This window comes from Myotis brandtii, unplaced genomic scaffold (genome assembly GCF_000412655.1).
Source record: "Myotis brandtii unplaced genomic scaffold, ASM41265v1 scaffold240, whole genome shotgun sequence".
NCBI classification, from domain to species: Eukaryota; Metazoa; Chordata; class Mammalia; order Chiroptera; family Vespertilionidae; genus Myotis; species Myotis brandtii.
The window spans coordinates 256,239-271,669 of record NW_005359064.1 but is presented as its reverse complement, the minus strand read 5'-3'; the positions used below and the strand labels follow the sequence as shown (position 1 = coordinate 271,669).

Here is a 15,431-nt window from a genome sequence, read left to right as displayed (position 1 = left end):
GGTGCCCCAACTCCCCAATCGGCCCTACCATGAGCGTGACTGAGGGTGGCATCGCAACCTCCCGATCCGCCCTGCTCTGTGCATGACAGGGGGCGGCGCCCCAACTCCCCAATCGGCCCTGCTCTGAGCCCGACCAGGGGCTGCACCTAGGGATTGGGCCTGCCCTCTGCCACCCGGGAGCAGGCCTAAGCCAGCAGGGCGTTATCTCCTGAGGGGTCCCAGACTGCGAGAGGGCACAGGCCGGGCTGAGGGACCCCCTCTTCCCCCCCGAGTGCACAAATTTTTGTGCACCGGGCCTCTAGTATATATATATTTAAGAAGAATGCAGCTCTGGAATGTTCAGACCTCCTGTTTTAGTTTCCAGGCACTGACATTTCTTAAAGATACAACATTGGAGAGTGCAGCTGTTCTTTGCCTTGTTTTTCTCAGCTGTAAAATGAGAACAACAGTTATAACTGAACTTACAGGTACTATTATGGAGTGAATTGTGTCCCCTTAAAATTCATATGTTGCCGTCTTACCTGCCAATACTTCAGAATGTGACTCTATTTGGAAATAGAGCCTTTATTAGAGTAATTGAGTTAAAATGAGGTCCCATGGGTGAGCCCTATTTAAATCTGACTAGTGTCTTCATAAGAAGAAATTAGGATACAGGCACACATAGAGGGAAGACCATGTGAAGACACAGGAAGAAGAGGGGCATCTGCAAGCCAATGAAAGAGGTTTCAGAAGAAAATAGCTCTGCTGATGCCTTGATCTTGGACTTCTAGCCTCTAGAATTGTGTGAAATAAATGCCTGTTGTTTAAGCCATCCAGGCTGTGGTATTTTGTTGTGGAGGACCTGGCGAGCTAATACAGGTGCTTGTGAGGATTCCAGGGGGCAATGCAGAATGAAAGGCCTAGAAAAGTGCCTTAACAGTAGCACATGATAAATGTTAGCTATCATTATTCTGTAGGCAAATATGTCGCTAATTCTAAATAACTTTCTTAAGAATTAAGATTTACATCACAACCTGTTTATAATGTATTTTTACATATTAGGATTACCTTGAAGGTTGTCTTTTTTACAATAAACATTCATTTGTTCATCTGTTCATAAAATAAACATGTATTCACGGCTGACTTTGGTTCAGGAACTATATTTGGTGTAGGGAGAGCAAGATGAATAGGCCACAGCTCCTAACCCTTCCTTGAGGAGCTTATGGCATCTGGAAATGGTCCAACACGGTGCCTGGCGTCATTAGAGTGACAGAGTGGTGGCTGGAGGCCGGGAAGGTTGAACATAGCAATAAAGGAGAACAATTGCCTGTCTGCAGGGCAGGCGGAAGAAGGGCTCTCTGGACCAGTTGAAAACCAGCCTAGCTCTTACAATGATGTGAGTTTTCCAGGGGAGTTCTGCAGTCACCTGGTGCTGACCTGCAACATCCAGGGAAAGATGGCTCTGTCTGAGCAAAAATTTCCATTCTGCGCTGCAGGTTAAAAGGTTGCAAACAAAGGCCAGCTCTGCTGGTGCAATTGGAGTCAGGGCACAAGGGCTGGGCAGGTGCATAATCTAATGGGGGGGGAAATGCTGATGTCTGTCCATTTATCTGCCACACTTTCTGGCAGAGAAAGACTGGAATAACGTATGTGTTCCTTAGCAAGGCTGCTTACATAGCCAGATCAGATTTATTGGAAACTATAATGTCACTAATGACTTTCACAAATTTTTTTATCTTAAGCCACTTTATTCAGGTATAATTGATATACAATCAAATGTATATATTTAAATTGTAATATTTGATGTTTTGATATATGGATACACCTGTGAAAAATTTGCCATGATCAAGATAGTAAACATATCCATCACCTCCCAACGTCTCCTCCTGCCCCTCAGTGATCCTGCCTGCTTGTTCTTCCTCTCTCCCTACCTGCAGGCAACTACTGACTTGCTTTTTATTTACTATAAATTAGCTGGTATTTCCTATAATTTTATATGAATAAAGTCATACAGTTTCTATCCTTTGCATATGTGTTTATACAGCATAATTATTTTAATATTTGCCTGTGTTGTTGGTATATATCAATAATTCTGTCCTCTTTTGTTGCTAAGTAGCATTCCATTGTATGCATATGCTGCAGTTTTGTTTATCCATGCACCTGCTGAGGGACATGTGGGTTGTTTCCTGGTCTGGGCTTTTTCAAATAAAGCTACTGTGAATATTTGTGTACAAGTCTTTGTGTGGATATATCTTTTCTTTTTCTCAGGTAAATATAGGGTGTCCCCCCAAAATGTATACACACACTTTGAATAATTATAAAGGCAGTGTTTATTGAAATACATTTCATTTTCCAAGTTGAGCTACAAGCAGTTAAAGTGTGTACACAGTTTTGGGGGCACCCTGTATATGAAGAATGGTTGGATCTATGTGCTAGGCGTATGTGTACTTTGTTAAGAAACTGAAAACAACTGTTTTCCAAAATGGTTGTATTGTTTTATATTTCCACCAGCAGTGAATGAGATTTCTAGTTCCTCCATAACCTCCTCAATATATCCAATTTTTGCTTAGGTTTCCACTCTCTAAACAGCAATATTTAAAAAGCAATCTTTAGTTTTAATGAAGTCTAATTAATCAATTTGTTTTTTATGGTCCATGCTTTACATCTAGAAAATCTTTGTCTCACCAGACGTACAGCTTTTCTCCTATCTTCCCTTCTAGAAACTATAGTTTTAGATTTTACATTTAAGCATATGATCTATTTTGAATCAATATCAATTAGGTCAAGTTGGTTCATAAATATGTTCAAGTCTTCTATTTCCTTACTGGTTTTCTGTGTAATTTTTCTATCATTTATTGAGAGAGGGAAACTGAAATATGTGACTATAATGGTTTGTTTGTTTTTCCTGTACTTCTACCAGTTGTTGTTTTATATATTTTGAAACTCTATTATTAGGTGCATATTGAAGATTGCTATGTCTTATTGATAAATTGACCTCTTTATCATTATGAAATGAACTTCTTTATCCTGGTAATATTCTGTGCTCTGAAATCTAGTTTGTCTGAAATTAATATAGCTACCACAACTTTCTTTTGACTAATGTTAACATGAAATATATTTTTCTTCATTTATTTTTAATCTATCTGTGCCTTTACATTTAAATTGTATTCTTTGTAGGCAGCATACAGCTGTGTTGCTTTTTTATACAATCTGACAATCTTAGCCTTTTAATTGAAATGTTTAGAGCAGTAATGCTTACTATGAATATGGATATGTTCTGGTTTATATCTACCATCTTATTGTTTATTCTCTACTTGTTTTATATTCTTCTTGTTCTGCCCCCTTTTTGAACTGAGTATTTTTTATTATTGCATTTTATCTCCATTGTTGGCTTATTAGCTCCAACTACTTATTTTGTTATTTAACTGGTTCCTTAGAGTTGATAGCAAACATTGTAACTTATCCTAGTTGACCTTCAAAAGATATCGCACCACTTCACATTTTGTCTTGCATGATGTGGGCTACTAAAACAGAATACCATAGGCTGGGTGGCTGAAACAACACATATTTATGTCTCACAGTTCTGGAAGCTGTGAAGTCCAAGATCAAGGTGCTGGTAGATTTAGTGACTGGTGAAGAACCACTTCCTGATTTTTATGTATCCTTACTGTTGTGTTCCCACATGGTGGATAGTGGAGACCGAGAACAAGGTGTCCTGTCTCTTCTTATAAGACCACAAATCCTCACATCTGCCAGAGTGGCTCTCTTCAGTAAATCAACAGGCAGCAAGTGTTGGCAAGGACGTGGAGAAAAGGGAACCCTTATGCACTGTTGGTGCGAATGCAGATTGGTGCAGCCACTATGGCAAGCAGTAAGGAGTTACCTCAAAAAATTAAAAATTGAACTTCCTTATGACCCAGTGATTCCACTTCAGGGAATTTATTGGAAGAAACTCAAAACCCTAATTTGAAAGAAAATATGCATCCCTATGTTCATTGCAGTATTATTTGATATATCCAAGATTTAGAAGCAGCTTGTGTCTATCAATAGATGTATGGATTAAAAAAAGCTGTGGTACATTTACACAATGGAATACTACCCTTTGCAACAGCATAGATGAACCTGGAGAGCATTATGCTAAGTGAACTAAGCCAATTAGAGAAAGATAAGTACCATATGATTTCACTTGTAAGTGGAATCTAATGAACCAAATGAACTAACAAGCAAAATAGACTCAGAGAGAGCAGCCAGCCAGCTCTCTGGGTATGGGGGAGGGCGGAGGGGGTGGGTGGAAAGATTGATGTGAGAGTGAAACGGTGATTGGCTGCCTTCTGCATGCCCCACACTGGGGATCAAGCCCCCAACCTGGGCATGTGCCCTGACTGGAAATTAAAGCGGCAACCTTTAGGTACACAGTACAACGCCAACCAACTGAGCCACACAGTCCATGGCAATCTGGGTCAGTTTTAATTCTTTACTTATACTCAATAGTCATATATCTCTGCTATTTTGCATGCTTGGTGATTTTTTATTGGATGCCAGAAATTTTGAATTTTATGTTTTGAGGTATTGGATAGTTTTGTAGTCTATCAGTATTTTGTTCTGGAACAAAATTAAGTTACTTGAAATGTTTTGGTCCTTTCAGGTCTTTCATTTAAGATTTGTTATGTGGGACAAGAATTCACTAGTGAGGCAAGACCCTTCTGAATGCTTTACTCAGTGTTCTGTGAATTAAGTTTTTCAGTCTGACTATTGGGAACAGGCACTGTTTCCAGCTCTGAGTGCGGGTTGAGTACTACTCCTTATCCTTTAAGATAAGAAAGTATGATTCTCTGTCCATCTTTGGGTTGTTTTCCTCACCTACATGTGCTCATTACTACACAGCAGACCACGCAAGGGTGGCCTTCTGCAGATTTCTGGAGTTCTCTCTCCTCTCTAACATTTTGATCTGCAAATGCTAGCCACCTTCTTCTCCCTAGATTCTCAACTTAGTGAGTCTGCTCCCCCTGGTCTCCCCTTCCTGTGCTGTGCCCTGGAAACTCTCACGGCAATAAAATCAGAAAGTCACCATCTGCTTCCCACCTCTCAGCAATTACTCTCCTTCATTACTGATGTCCAGTGTCTTGAAACCCAGGTGTCATATATTTTAATCACATAAAGTAAAAGGTCTTATGACCTATCCCTAGAACTTAAACTTTATCATTTCCACAATATCCTGATGGTTAGAGAAAGTATCCCTCTCCAATATATGTGTGTTGGGGAGTGGGGTAAGGAGAGACCACACAGAGCATAAATATCTGAAGTGAAGGATCACTGAAGGCTGGTTACCACCCACAGGCAGTGAATACACCAACCTGGAGAGTGGGGAAATTAGAACGGCTGAGCAGGGTGGAGCTAGTTGATAGAACATTGGAAAAAGTTGATAACCATCAGAAAGAATCTGGACAGAAATAATTCCGTTCTACCCTGTGTTCTATAAAAACCTCTGCCTCAATTGAGCTTTCATCACACTATTTCACTATTATTTAAGTATTAGTCTCCTACTAAATTGAAAATTCCCAGAAGTCAGAGACTATCTCTTATTCACATTGGATCCCCAAGCTCCTACTATTATGCCTAGATTATAGTAGCAGTTCAAGCAGCATTTCTTAAATAGAATAAAGATGAATGGACTGGAACAATAAGTTTACCAATATCTATTACATGGCTCTAAACTTTGTGATATGCTATGCTGGAAAGTAGCATAATGAAAATGGTTCTTTAGGGAAGCTGTTAGGAACCAACAGGTTGGGAACAGAGGCCAAAAAGGTTCATTCCAAAGCTGATGTGGCAATTTAGGCATAAAGCAGTAAGACTTGGAATAGATAAAAGTAAGAAGTAGCAATAAAGTAGAAGGCTTGCATCCCAGATCCATATGAAAAAGAAAATAGATAAAACTTACTGACAATTGAGTTTGAAGTGAAGAAAGGGCCAAGATGACTCCAGGGTTTCAAGCCAAGGAAACATGAAAACTGTGATGTCACTAACAAATTAAGACAGTGCTAAGAACGGATGCAGTGCTCCCCTTCTAAACTTGTTCTTCTTCCTTTATTTCCTATCTGACTTACCTAAGAGAGAAATCTTGGAATTGTTATTGATTCCCCCCCCCACCCTTCCTTACCTATGAATCCAGTTGCAACTTGAGTTCCCTAGGAAGCAGACTCAGATGGAGTGTAGTATGCAGGATGCTTATGAGGTTGTGCGCCTGTGATCAGCCCTGTGGAAGGGAAGAGAATGAAGCAGGAGTGGGCAGAGGGAGAGGTGGAGCAGCACACAGCTTTGTGTCATTCCACAGAGAGCAGTGGAGCTAGAACGACCCTTCAAAGTGGCCCTGCATTGGACCAAGTTGGCCAAGCCTTCATGCCCACACACTACTCAGTCATTGGACCACACTGAGATGGGAAGTGACCTCCGGTGAGGACTCTATGCAACTCCAGCAATCCTTGAAGGGCTTGGCAGCTGAATACGGGCTGCACTTGGCATTCCCAATAACTGGGGCAGCAAGTGCTTCATTGATGGGGCATTTGAGTGACACATCACAGTGTCCACATCACCCCCACCCCCAAGTCTTCTTCTCTATCCTTGCAGGTTAGTTACTTGGGGTTCCCATTACGTTTTTCCTGAACTGCTGCAACAGGGTCTTATTTTATTTCTCTGCTTATTGTCTTCACCTCTCTCCCATCCATTTCCACACTGCTGCTATGATGATCATTCTAAACACAGGCATAATCATGTTATTCTTTATCCTAAAACCGTTCAATGGCTTCTTGTCACCTGTGCGATTCAGTCTGGACCTCCAGCCACCCTGCGCTCTAGCCCTGACAAGGCTTTCACATGCCTCTGGCTCTTTCTCTGCCAGACACCTTCCTTCTCTGACCTGGTTTTTTGCTTAGCTCACCCCTGCCCTGCCCTTCAGGACTCACCTACTTTTTGTACCCGCCATGGTTTTGCGAGCCTGGGTTAAGTAGCATTTCACTATATTACTATAGCCTTCACCTTTCTGTAGCATTTATGACATGATACTCCAGTTGTTTGGTACCAGATTTTCATCTCCTTGAGAGCACAGACAGACAGCTTGCTCTTTTTAACTCAGCACCTAGCACACGGCCTGGCATGCACAAGGCTTTCAAATGTTTGAGCAATAAATGAATTAATCTGAGAATTTTTTTTAAAAAGACAGTTATTCTTCTGATTACCAACCATCATCTTTTGGACACCTGGGACATTTTTCAAAGGCAGGAATCAGTCTATAAAATGAGGCTTATTTATGGATCAGCTCTGAACTCCCAGTAAAAATATTACAGTCAGTGAAGTTTAGCCAAGGAGCTACTTTGGCTTTCACATGCCTCTGGTATGAAGATCCTCCCTGTGGCTGCTGAGTAAGTTACTGTAGGGAAGAAAATTGTCCACTGCATAATCCCACTCTCTAATTTTCCCTCTGTTCTCTTCCTCTCACACCCCATGGAGTTAACCCAGGAACAAAGAAGGAGGGAGGGTGTCCCTCCCCCTCCTCAGGGGATGCAGAGCTGTGTCATGTCTTCTTCTGCCCCTGGTTTCTTGTCCCATGTTTCTAGACTGGATAAGACAAGATGGTGGCTCTTGAAGAATCTCTCCCGCCCCGACCCCCAGCCCAGTGTTGTCCAGGGTCCACCCTCTCACTTGTCTTCTTCCCTGGAGTGAGAGAAAATCCAGAATCCTCCAAGCCACTCATTGTTGTTAACAGACACAACACTGAGCTCTAGATGAGATTTACACTGAGATCCTGCTCTCCTGGAACCTTCTAGATTTCCTGTGAGACCTAATGCAGAAGCTTTGAGATGGTTGTATGGATGACAGTGAGCTGTCAAAAAATTCTCATACCTTATTCATTTGTATTAGTTTGTGATTATTTCTAAAAGAGCCTTTAAACAGAATCTCATATTTCTTCTGATTCCATTGGCTTTGGGGGAGTCACAGAGACACTTTGGGAAACTTTAATTTATTTTACAAGGCCATGTCCTATCCTGGGAGGTTTTCATGTTAAATTCTATTAACAGCTTTTGTCTTTTGTTATAATGCATATATTAGCAATTAAAAGCCATTTAAAATAATTGATTCAATTCACTAAAGCCAACAAATTAATTAACTGATGCATAATTAATCAGAGCAGCAAGGCAACCCTTCCTAACGGTCCAGAGAGGAAAGCTGTGATTTGTGTGCTCATGCACAGAGTAGATAACCGTCAGCTGAGCTCTTGAACCAGATACTGACACAATCAGGGTCATAATTTAAGAGCCGAAGGCTGTTCAGCCCACAGAAGGAGCACTTGGCCTGGGCGACATGAGGTGATGTTGTCTGCACAGGCTCAATCTTTAAATGCAGGACTTTGGCTATCAGAGCAGGGAGGCAGGGGGTGGGGATGAGGGTTCTGAGAGAGCAGCCTTGTCCATTGCTCAACACGTAGAGTACATTCAAATTGCCTATGCAATTTGTTGCAGGTCCATGAGAAGATGAGTCCAGAATTGAAAGTAAGCATTGAGAAACTACTTTAGGAATTTGATAGAACCATAGTATATCTTCTGAATCTAAATTTTAATTTTGGGGCTTATATTTTTATGTCTTTTTTCATTTAATTTTCTAATAATTCATGTTTATTGTATTTAAAATAAGTGTCAGTATGCAATAGATTATAAATTGTAAAAAAAAAAAACCACACAAATAGAACTGGTCCTTTAACACAGATATCTCTAGAACCACTGCCTTGGATCATTCCAATGATTCTAACCCCAGACCTTGAAAAATACTGTTTTGCCTGACCATGTCCTAGGGAGGTAAGGTGAACGAACTCTAATACCCCTTTGCAGCTGAGCTGTAAGGGGGATTTGAGATGTTTGCGTTTTTCTGTGCTCTGCAGAGGCAATGCTATCCAGCCGAAGGGATGGACAGAAACGAATTCAAAGCCATGGAGGCTGTGAGTAATATAGCTGCACTGATATTCATTCTGCACATGTGCCTACTGAGGGGGTCACGAGTTGACTGTGAAAGGTAATATTATCGTACAGTCTCAGCCACAGCATGAGCATACACCACACTGAATCAATGGCCCCAGCTCCCGCAACAAGAGTGTAGAGACCCAAGGGCCTGCATCACGGCACTTTTAGCAAGTTAAGGACAGAAAAGAAACCTAAGAGTCACCCTTTGGGATAGTGGGATATGGATGAACCGGTTAGGAGAAAATAGCCATACCCAGACTTTACTAATAAAAGTGAAATGAGTAAGCCACTTACTTGAAGTGGAACAGACATTGGCTGGGGCCTGACTTTAAATTGTCCTCGGGTGTGGTAATGGGAAATAGTGCCTAAAGTCAATGCATATGTGTGTGCGTGTGCGTGTGCGTGTGTGTGCGTGTGCATGTGTGCACATTCACATGTTCAAACAGCTGTAATAGCTTTTGTAGCCCCTTCAATGGGATTCAAGGTGGGTCTGTCTGGGCACTTGGTAGGTTATTGCATGTGCTCATACAGACCACAAAGGATGACTCCCCACGAACCCCCATGGCAGTCTCATTCCTTGAACTACCATATACAAGAGCCCTGACTTGGGAATGAGGAGGGCTTATGGTTTGGTTTTGGTGCATGAGTGATCTTGGCAATAAGGTCTCAAGATTTTAAAGGTGAAATTTCTATTTTGAAAATAAAAGTTGCTTATTGGAAAACAGCTCCATGTTGCTTTATCAGAATAGGAAAGTCCCTCGTCTGAGAATGGAGCACACCAGTAGGGGAGAAAATTAGGTAGGTCTGGACTTAAAGCCTAACTTCTCTACTTTCTAGCTGTATAATCTTAAACATTGTACTTGACCTCTCTGAGCCTCAGCTTCCAAATTTGTAAAGGGGAGATAGTAAAACGGACCTTGAAAGGCTGACACTTGCAGAATACTTCTTATGTGCTCGTTTCTGTGCTAAGTAGTTACATGATATTTTTTCACTTATCTTTCCAGCAAATCTTTAATGTCACGCACTATGATAACATGATATGCAAATCCAAACACTCAACCATCACAGCTTTAGGAAGAATAGTGTACTAAGGACTGAGCAAAGTGCCTGACACATAGTAGGTCCTGACTAGATGGAGTCTATTATTGCTGCCGCCACTGCCAGGAAGGCAAAGGCAACATGGGAAGTGGAAATGCGTACTTGGTGTTTGCTGTGAATCCTCCCCTCCCCTCTGCTCTGCTTCTTCGGTGCAGAGCAGCTGGGAGGTGGCCCAGGCTCTGGGTTTCCTGGGCCCCAGCTACATCCATCAGGGAAGCAGGTTTACCTCACGGCAGGCCTTAGGCAGAATACAATTTTAGGGACAACTAGAAGACTCCATGACCCTCCACGTCTCTCCCTGAAGGCCTGGGTGTTGCCTAAAACTCATTTCAGGGGAGTCACGCCATTTATTCTGCTGGGATAGCAAGAAGCTAAAATGTACGAATGCCCAGGAGAGCTTGCACAAAAGTGTGAATAAATTTCTGGCAAGCAGTATAAAATGACATCAGGTCTTAATAGCTGTGATAGAGGAAAATGTAGAAAAGCAATGGCCACCTGGCATGGGTTAGAAGGAGGTGCTAGTGAAAGAAAAGGGAGGACAGAAACAATGTTGGGAGTGTCTGGGTTTTATATCTGGCTGGCCCTGCTTATCCTTATCTGAGTGGAGACAAATTGCATATTGTGAGCAAAGGGAAGAAGCCTCTGGAAGACGTGTGCCTGCACCTCAATGGACCTCTCTGAGGGAACCAGGCTGGCCCCTCAAGCTCTCCTCTTTGGCCCAGCCAAGCTCTCCTCTTGGGCTGTGGGCCTGGGTGTGTGTGTGTGTGATTACGAAATTTTCTCTCCACTCCTCTCCTCCTCCAGTTCTTACTGCACATAGCAGACCTGACTGCTATGTGCAGTAAGTTATTAAAATTAGGCATCCTGAACTCAAATCCCAACTCTCCACTTACCTTAATCTCTGTGAACAGGGAGCTCACGGGAGTGTGTGAGAATGAGATGAGGCGCTGAGCTAAAGCGCTCTGGGCTGTGCCTGGTATGTGGGAAGCAACACCGTTCCAGTTTGTGACCCACAGGAAGTGACCAGCCCGTCAGGCATGTGCCAGGCCACCCAGTCTCCTCAGACCAACTATGCCATTGGCAATTGCACACATTTTACTACATGAGAAGTTACTCATTTACAGAAATTATAGTTTCTAAATGTTTCCTTTCTGCTTCACAAGATACAAAACAGTGACTCATCCATCTCTTTCACCAGAATGTAAGTCTTTATAGATACAAACCATCTAGGGCAGGCGATAAGGGCTCTGACTATCACGTAGTCTCTGGGGGTGATGGGGAGTCACCTCGCCTCACCCCTCAGTGTCATGGTCTCCCCTGAGGTAAAGGGAAGAGGTGGCTGAGATAACTCTCAGCAATGACGCCACCTGGATGCTGGTCAGGACTACCTACTAAAGCCATATTATACTTCCTGAGCCTCAGTTTGCCTATCTGCAAACCCAAATTGCCACCGCCTATGACACTTTACTTAACATGAATATTAATGAGCTTCATATTTTCTTTCCAGCTCTCTCTAAGCGTCCCTCATGCCATGTTTCCATGTTTCTCTCTCTCTCTCTCTCTCTCTCTCTCTCTCTCTCTCTCTCACACACACACACAGGAAATGAGAGCTCGAGCTAGCTTCTGAGAACTGAAACCATCAAATGACAAAACCAGTATATTCAGTATACTTTCATATGCAGCCAATAAAAAATATTCCAAAGAGCCTATGGAAGTATCACACGGTCAATAAATATCTACTGAGTATCTACCAAGTGCTAAAATGAAGTCCCTTAGATAAATTATTGAATTCACATCCTTGTTCTGAAGGAATTTTCAATATATTATTAGAAAAAAAATAAATGAATCCAAGTAACTGCTTTCAGATTGGAGGGAGTAAATGCCATAAAGAAAATAAAAATTAATTATGATATGGGTTCAAGGGAGAGAATGTTGTAGTTAGGAAGTCAGGGCTTTCTTTGTTTGTAGAAAGGCTTGTGCAGAGAGTCAGGGGAGATGAGCTCTGAGGGTAGGTAGAATGTGAATCTATGAAGAGGGGAGGGGGATGGGAGGTCTTGAGGAAAAGGAGATAAAAGAACATTTCAGAACAAAAAGGAAGAAGGAGAAGTCCAGGGTGAATCTGTGGGCAGAAAATGGTGTATTCAATTGGCCTATTTCTGAGCAATGAATGTATAGATGCTGTTGTCTGAGATCTTAGAAAGCCTTGAACTGGGTAAATAATTTATGCCCTATTCCTTATTATGAAACTGAAAGTTTTACAGCAGGAAAGGATATGTGGGATGAAACAGAAGGGGAGAGGTAGGGGAGAGGGAGGTCTGTGAGGAGAATATGGTGGTAATCCAAATGAGAAGTGACAGTGGTCCGGGTAAGGGCCTGCCCCACTAGTGATGGGAAGAGAAGAGGTTTAAAGGCAGAAGGACCACACATCTAGTTTGCCAGGGACTGTTGTGGCTTTGACCTGGTATCATGATTAATAGTGTTCTCTTTACAAGTACACCAGTTTGGGCAATAAATTATATGATCACCTTAGTTAGAAGTGATGTTGAGGTGAGTAAGTAGAAGGGTAAAACAGTGAAAAAGAAACAGGTTTCTTAAATACAGTGCCCACTGATACCCATAGTTCTTTGATATCTTCAGCTGGCTGCCCTCAAGTACTGCCTCCTGGTTCAGATCTATTCTCCAAATTGGACTTATCATTTTGTTTGTTATTACAGAAAATGTTGCTGTTATAAAACTCTGTTTTGCATAGCTTGATGTTATAAAGACACCACAGATGATGGCTACTTAATGTTTTCAGACTATTATTAGGGCCTATGGGACCTCATCTGAGAAACCTCAAGAAATTACAGAAGATGTTTGTCCTTAAAGGTTCATGATGGTAAAGCCCATGTGCCCTGACGGGGAATTGAATCCTCAAACTTTCGGTGTACAGGACGGCATTCCAACCAGCTGAGCCACGGGCCAGGCCTGTTCTGGCATTCTTGTTGCTCAAATGTGGCCCAGGCCTCCTAAGGAAAGATCTTTCCCTCTGACGCAAATCATGACCTAACAAGAATGAGACTTCCTAACAATGGAGCACCAGTGATACTATACTTTTCATAACTGATCAGTGTTGCTTTCCAATAGTTGAAGAGATGCTTTCAAGGAAAGAGCATCAAACAGAAGAAATGTGAAAAATAACATAAATGGAGTCAGAGCTGCTACCCCAAGAACTGCCTGACTTGTCTTATGCCTCAAACCTTTGGAATGTTTAAATTGGGCAAAATAACCTTTAGGTCAAACCAACACTGTATTCCAACTAACCCTTTGCAAATCTAACAGGAAAGCAGACTGAAAATTAAAGTCATTCTTTAGAATTAGCACCATCATGTGTAGCTAAAGAATAACTAAGCCTATTTGCATCTATTGAAATTCTTTCCTTGACTTTTTAACAGCAATAGAAGTTCCTTCCTTCTATTTGGGTAATTATTCCCCTTCCCTTTCTCATAAAATCTCCTTGCCTTCACCCCCTAGTGGAAACACTGTTTGGGTTTGTTTCTACCTGAATCAGTGTTTCTCAAATAGCTATTTTTTTGGTTCTCAAATGAATGCTTGTTGCCTGTTTTTTGTTTTGTTTTGTTTTGTTTTTAAAGAAAGAAACAGGTTTTTGGAGGAAGGTGAGTCTGGTTGTGGACATAAGTTTGAAGTAGCATTTGGGCTTCTAAGTGGAAAAATATAACAATAATAATAATAGCCAACATTTCTTGAGTGCTTACTGTATGTCAAGCAGAGTATCATCTCATATATTCTTCAATAACCCTGTGACATAGGTACTACTATTATCTTCATTTTAGAGGTGATGAAACTGGACAGAGGGAGTCATGTGACTAGTAAACAGTTGAAAATTCGGGCCTTGACCTCAGGAAAGAATTCTAAATAGAGACAAGCATCTGCTGGAGAATGTCAAGGGGTCCAGGTGAGTTGCCAAAATAGAGATTGAAGCAAAGGAGTAGAGGAAAGAACAAAATGGAACTAGCAGGAGGAAGAGAAGGTCAGGAAGACCCAAAGGGAGCAATCAGAGAGGAAGAGAAACCAACATGACAGCCTCACAAAAAATATGGCCATCATAGAGGGAATGGCCAGCCCATTAGTTCAGAATGCTGTAGAGAAATGGGGGGGAGGGAGAATGGAAAAGTATGTTGGACTGCTGACTTCTGACCCAACAGCAAGTGTGCTCATTTCTCCATTGTCAAAAATGTTTCACTTGTACCAGATAAAGGACAGATGTCAAGTTCCTCCTGCCATTCTGCATGGTGTGGAGATTGCCTCCTAGACTCATGCTCTTGGGGCAGGATGGCTACCGTTGGCTCTAGGAGGCAGGATGGCTAAAGCATAAAGTGAGAAAGGCTGGTGTGTGTGTGTGTGTGTGTGTGTGTGTGTGTGTGTGTGGTCATTTCTGCCTGGAGCTATCATTAAACTAGGCTTTTGAAAATGATCAAGCAATTTCCTCAGAATTGGAGCAGTATATAAAAGTAGATGAGAAAGAACTATAAGGCTTACCTTGCCTTTGACAACTGAACAAAGTTTACTTACCTCCAAGGTTAGAATTTCACTAATCTGTAAGCCTAACTTGGCCTGACTCTCAAGAAACTTAACATGAGAAGTGTTTGTTATGCATGCCAGATGGTGATGAAATAAAATCTTAGTGTTTTTGTTGTATTGTGTGGCTGTTAGTATTTTGAGTGTTTGTTTTGTGTACTATTGGAAGTAGGATGCAATTAGCTGTAAAGTTGTTTTTCTCTGGGTATTAGATATAATAAATTACCATGCTGAAACTACTAGTACTTCAGAATCTGGAGTAAGCTAGGATTTATTTTCTCCCTGTTTCAATTTATATTCTTCCTCCATCTGTACCCAACTTCTTCCCTGAGAAATTTGGTGTTTTTGTGATGAACCTATCTTTTGATTCTGGAGAGAAATTGAGGGTTTCTTAACCTCAGTAGTATTGACACTGGGGGCTGGAAAATTCTTTGTTGTGGAGGTCTGACCTGTGCATTGTAGGCTGTTCAACAGCCTTCCTGGGCTCTTCCCACTAGATGCCAGGAGCAACCAACCCCTCGCCCCAAGCTGTGACAGTCAAATTTCTCCAGACATTGCCAAATGTCCTCCCGGAGCAAAATATTCCACATTTGAGAGCCACTGTGGTAAGATCATTCATACTAAGATGTTAGTGACGTAGGATGTTATTTCTTCAATGAATATTTCCATTTTGTAAGTGGTCCTAATGAGAAATGATGCATATGGATAGAAAAGTGAATTTCTCTATTTTTTCTGTATTCCAACTAATCTCTAATTGTATTCCTC

The 15,431-nt window shown here is 41.7% G+C and overlaps 1 long non-coding RNA gene across 1 annotated transcript in view; it reads right to left on the bottom strand.

Moving 5' to 3' along the window:
- Nucleotides 1–11,032, bottom strand: part of LOC102257807 — an 18,573-nt gene extending 7,541 nt beyond the window's left edge. The window contains exons 1-2 of the long non-coding RNA XR_313622.2: nt 10,982–11,032; nt 6,140–6,235 (exon numbers count right to left, since the gene is read on the bottom strand). This is a non-coding gene — a long non-coding RNA (uncharacterized LOC102257807). The remainder of the gene's footprint in view (nt 1–6,139; nt 6,236–10,981) is intronic.
- Between the last annotated feature and the right edge of the window lie 4,399 nt (nt 11,033–15,431).